We start from the raw sequence: 6585 nt of genomic DNA on the forward strand, positions 1-6585 counted from the left end.
ATTCTTTTCATGCATGCAGTATTGACATTTTTTCTTTTGGAGGTACAGGATGTACCGTTGGCCAATGAACGATTGGCGTAGTTTATTAATCCATTCTTCCTTATGGAAATATTGCCATATGCATGCATAAGCATTTGGAACTTGGCTTTGCTGCCACACAAGTCATGATCCAACGTATCGTACTGTACTAGGATATTGTCAGTTTGTCACCTGCCATAAATAACTACATGAGCCCGTCAATATTTTTTAATAGGAAAGTGTAATTCAATTAATTTTGTCCTTTGATCATCAATATAATAAATTTGCATGACACGTTTTAGTAGACCTAAATTTGACTTCTGATTTTCATACCTGATTAGTCTATTCCCAGCAGAATACTCTCTCAGATACGTAATGCAAATGAATATTAAATCGACAATATCTATATTAATGTTCTCTATTTGATTACTCCCGTTTAATCTTATTCCTTGCATTTCATCCTGTTATCCACACACGTCGGAAGCCGTAAGTCAAAGTTGACAAATTCATTAAGGCTGAAAGGCTTACTTTCATAAAAGCTTTCTTCGATTAATCTTTCTGTATCTAGTAATCTCTTCTACATGGAAATTAATTAGAATTAGTTTTATAAGCATGCCTAGACCTACTGCCATAACCATATTAAAAGTAGCTGAGAGGATAAGGAATATCTAAGGTGACATTCTCGTTTAAGTCTGTTTCAAATATATTTACAATGAAAACCTACCGCTGTAATCAGGGGCTGTTTCTATGATAGCTGTAACAATCATATGTCTTGCTCACTCGTGGCGATTCGAGGATTTTCTTTCTTAGCCTATTCTCTAAACTTTACCATTCTCTAAAGAATTTGATTCATCTATATGTGATTATCTTCGGTATATTAAGCTCTTGGTATCTTTTCTAACAGGAACTTGCACCAAATTCAGTGCAATAATTCTCTCGCTGAGCAGGGATGTTCTTTGACTGATAAATTACATTTGACATTTCGATTCCAAAACACACAATCGCGGCTTCGAAAACAATTGAGTGGAGGTCGCATGGTTCACAGTTTAATGTTATTATAGTTTGTTTTTACTTTTCATAGCTTTTTGTGAGTTTCCATTATATTCTGTAAAACTTAAAATAACAAATGGAATCGTTCAACTGCCATCAGCTTTTATTGAAACCATAAACATATAATAACTATGTTTATGTTAATACACTAGTGATAGGTTTCTCCTACCTACTTAGTAATGTATGTCAGTGGTTATGATATGACATTTTTATCACTTCGTTTTGTTCACGTCAATTTTTTTGTATGGAAAATTAGTTTAACATGATAATATAACATGATTTTCTGAAGATACAAGTGACTGTTTTTAACGCCATTACATAAAATTTCTTCCATCTTCGAATAAATAGATTAATCAGGCATGATTCGTTCGCCAGGTAAGTGAACGAAAAAATGATGAAACTCTGCCAATTCTAATTTGCGAGTGTACACCTGCATTCTTGCCCCATCCATGAGAGCTAAAGTTTTGACATGTCGGTGGCTAAGTTGACGTTTTGCCACATTATAGCTTTCGTATAGTTCTAAATTGTATAATAATGTAGAAATTAGCTGTTTATACTGAAGCACAGCTGTGTAATGATTTATTTTAAACAATGAATTTGAATTAATAGGTAAAAAACATGTCTGCATTGGCTCATGTTAATAATGTTTCATCAGGCAGCATAAAAATAGAAAATTAACTCAAAAAATTGTGTCATCGCATCAGATTAGTTTAAAAGGATGTTGACTTACGAGTGAAGACATCTGCTTGCTTTTTCCACACATTTCTCGAATGTCTTCAACAAACATGCTGAAATATACCAAAAAATTAATTTGAGACGCTTCCCTGACTTGCATCACAAAATAATTCTTCTATTTTACCAGTCCCCAAGGGCAAATGGGAAACATGATGCACCATCTTCGTGTTATTTACTCATTCATGACTCCAATTTTCATGATTCAGTTTTTGAAGGATGATGCTTTTTACAGTAGTATTAACGACCATACTAACGATGACTTTTTCTCCTCCCTCTCTCTCTCTCTCCTCTCTCTCTCTATCTCTCTCTCTCTCTCTCTCTCTCTTGGAGATGCCAGATAACCGGAGAAGTGACCGAAAAGATTCGAAGTCTTTTTCAGTTCTTTTTCCAATTGCTGTAACAAGTGACTGAAACCGAATAAGAAGCAAAATGAGAAACGCAGATCGCGAGACACCTCCACACCAGAAAGCAATAACGGCACGTGGTGAATACAACTGCAATATTCTGAGAGGATAAAACGTGCGAGGGACGAGATCACCGTCTACAGATTGAAAACGGCGGCAATAGTACCTTGCAGCGGCTGACCGACAAAGTCTGGGTAACAAAGGGTTTTATGGGTCTTGAAATAGTATATGATGAAATAAAGATAAATCAATGCATGGAAGTAAAGCTAAGGAAATGATGTCATGGATTCCTAAGAGGATGCTCTTGCAGGTATGGCAAAGGGAAAAGGGGAGGTTGGCGGTGGGGGGTTGTTGTGGGGGGGGGGTGCCGACGGTGATATAGTTTTGCGTTCTCCAGTGAAGTAAGAAAACCGATTCAGGGTTGCGGTTTTTTTCATATTGATACATGATTTCATAGGACTAAACAAAGAAAATAGTTAAAAAAATAATAAAATATGGCTTTAATTTTGGAGAAATATCATCAGAAAGAAATTCAACATTTATACCAACCATGTATCCTCCAGTGAAGTTCTCCAGCACTACTCCGGACGCACTTTGCTGAAAAGAATGGTTCATTTACTTTGTCACTGGCTTTTTTATTTTATATACATTGTAAGAATGTGGTTTATTTCCTTCTTGAAGAAACTGTGATTGTCCCGTCTTTCCTGTCTCTGTCGACTTGCTTTTCCTTCTTCTGTCACCAAAGCACTTAAGGCTACACAAAACTTAGTTTTAAAAACATTCCTAATGCCTTTTAAGCCTATTAGTCGTTGTTCATAAGGGTTCCTTTGAACCACCCAAGAGGCTTGATCACAGATTAAAAATCCAAAAATAGTTCATCAAGTTGAAGTCGTAGAGTAAGGTCTCCGGTGGAGACTATGAAGACCCTTCTATTGTCTTTGAGATGCGTTCAAATTCTGGGTCATATAGTTTTTAAGTTACACAACGAAATCATTTTCTCTTCATTGACATCTCTGGTTTTTTTTATTGACCCATTATTCCATATAGTTTTACAAGAAAATAACAACAATAATAATAAATGGTGTCCTTTCCTTTTCTACATATAAACCATAATTTGGTTTGTTTGTTAAGATGAATATAATTATTAAAGTTATGGTGGATCAGTTTAAAACTCGAAATTGAAGCCTAAAGCTTGCCATGTTTAATAGTACCATGATATTTTAATTATATTTACATCTTTTTATAAGAGCACAAGTCTATCTCTCTCTCTCTCTCTCTCTCTCTCTCTCTCTCTACTCTCCCCTCTCTCTCCTCTCTCTCTCTCTCTCTCCTGAAACGTAAACTGCATTCTACTTCAGAAGTTTCTATTAGCAGTAACCCTTGTTCCATATGATGATGGCGATATCGAGAAGCAATTACAGGTCGCGGAATAACAATGAGGTCGCAGGACCGACATCTTTTAATGAAGAACGAAATCAATTTCCATTTCGACCGCCTTTTCAACAAACGCAACAGACGAATATTTCGGTAAGGAAGTAAAACTTTCTATGAGAGGAAAATCAGCAAAACATGAAATGGAATTATGAAAGGTTCGTAATATTTCGTAAACGATGCCAGGAAATATTTCTGTGGAGAAAAAGAACCTTCCCCGCAACATGGAATTCAAAACTCTTCTGCTTTCTAAAATCATTTTACAAACGGAAACATGAAATGTTATTAAATATTGTAAGAACAAAGTAGTTATTTATCTGTCAATATTAGCTGAAAGTTCCAAAGAAAAACCTCTTGACATCAAACGGAGGGCTTTGTCCAACCCAAACATGGTCTAGTGGTGCTAAACGGCCATCAGGATTCTGATTCCTATCCAAAGTTGTTTCTGGTATGTGAATAGTCACAACGGGGCATTTTATTTGTATTGTTTATAAGTACCAATATATTTAGTCCGAAAAGACAAAACATCATAGTGGAATATTATTTTAAGAACCAGAAGCATGTTTTCCAATCCTGAAGACTCCAACATAAGAAATCATTCATAGATAAGCCAAACATAATCAGACAACAAAGATTTTCGAAGAACAAAACGAACCCGAAAAGACATCGAGCAAAATAATTGTTCTATCGTCAAACACTAGCTTTGATTTCCCTGACGGTTCAATTTGTCTATCCTTGCTCTTTTTTATACTTTTTCTTTGCTTTAGCTTTTTCTATTTGTTTGAATGGTACTTATTTTAGTGTCATTGTGATTTCAATTAGAATTTTAGTAAATTTTTTTTATGCATAATAATGAATAGTCAACTTTCTGTATACTTTTTTTTCAGTCCTGAATATGCTACAATGTAGTAATGAAAGGTCGTCCTTAGCAAGGAACTATGAATTGTATATTGCCTTTCCTTCGAGGCCTACAAACGCGCTCGCGAGCACACACACACGCGCGCGCGCACTCGTCCTTACGTTGAACTGGATCCTTTTCCATAACTAAATAACATTTTAAATTGAGTTTTTTTATTAACGACTCTTTTCCTGCAAGCTGGTATATAAAAAAATATATATCAACTAAGAAGAAAACGTTTCATTACTAACCTAAAATTTTAACTGTCCCAAAAATGAAATTATAAGGAAGTTGTCCATTTACCAATAACCTCACATTTCACAAAATGTTAAAAAAAAAAAAAAATCTGGAAATTTGTTATGCCAGTGATGTTAATTTATTCCTAAGAACCATTTCATCATCCATTTCATCATCTTTTATTAAGCAACTTGTTCTGTTCTTAAACACAAATACGTCCTCTTCCCGTCTGTATTGGTTTTGACTTGTATTGTTTATTTATTTTTAGGTTTTTTGTTTAACACTGTTACTCCTCTAGGCTGGTCCATAATCTTGTGTTCAGAACTACTTTTCACTTCTGTCTATTTTGTTTGTTGTTGTTTGTCGTTACCTTTAATTTTAATGTTTATATCTTTAAAATTTCATTCCATTAATTGTAATGTGTACATTTTGTAAATATTAGAAGAATAATTTTCAACTTTTACAATTGTTAATTTTAGTTTCAGTTTTTACAATTTTACAAGGCATTTTATATTTCATTTTAACATCCCTGATGATATAATTAAGAGGACAATTACGCAACGTAGGAATAAAGACAGCTTGTATGTACTATATCTTTGTTTCCTCTTTCCATATAAGCATTAAATTGCTTCGGGGAATTTTCTGCTAATTTTATCCATTTGTATAAAACAATGACAAACAAATATACTACAACATACTTTGCTATTAATATGCATTGACTTCTGACTCCTTACATCAAGATTATATATATATATATATATATATATTATATATATATATATATATATATATATATATATATAATATATATATATATATATATATATATATATATAAGTGCACTGAGAATAATCGAGCAAGATGAAAAAAATGTCAGTAACCTTCTGTTTGTTGAGGAAGAGAGATGAAAAGTTGTTTCTGCATGAGGTCGGAAGACTAAATAGAAACATTTTCGCAAATGTCCGTGAAGGAGCCCAATAATAATAGACTCATCCCTTCCCAATCTTCTGGAGCATCAAGAACAAAAATCCACTTAAGTCCTTCCACGCAAAGAATGTTGAAGTCTTCAATCTTGGAAAAAATTAGGTCATTAGTTTCAAAACACGATTCATGTTTTCTCTTTTGATTAGTTTTATGTCGTCATTTTTAGTGTTCTGATTGTTAAAGAGCCAATACGGACATCTAACATAGCTATGGTTAAGGCCTTGTAATTTTTAGTCAATGAATACAATACACACACATACACACACATATATTGTACTAATAGATATAATATATATATATATAGATATATATTTTTATCCTATCTTATAAATATAATATATATTATATGTATTATATATAGATATTATATATGATACTTATATATATCTTAATATATTATAATATTTAGATACTATATATATATATAATATATAGCTATTTATTTATATTTAATTTATATAATATATATATATTCATATGAGGTATATTAATATTATATATTATTATTCTACGATATATTATATATATATAACTAATCTATATTATTATATATATCTAGATATATTTATATATATTATATATATATATAATATATATATATATAGAGTCCTATGCGATATATCAATATAGGTAGATAATATTCTATATCATATCTATACTCTTAAGTATAGATATTCTATATATAGATATATGCTAATATATTATTATATATATATATAATATCTATTATCTTGTATCCTATTCTCTATATATTATATAATATTATATAGATATCATATATAATATTATATATTTATAAAAATATTATTATATTATTATATACTCTCT

Source organism: Macrobrachium nipponense, chromosome 34 (assembly GCF_015104395.2).
Source record: "Macrobrachium nipponense isolate FS-2020 chromosome 34, ASM1510439v2, whole genome shotgun sequence".
NCBI classification, from domain to species: domain Eukaryota; kingdom Metazoa; phylum Arthropoda; class Malacostraca; order Decapoda; family Palaemonidae; genus Macrobrachium; species Macrobrachium nipponense.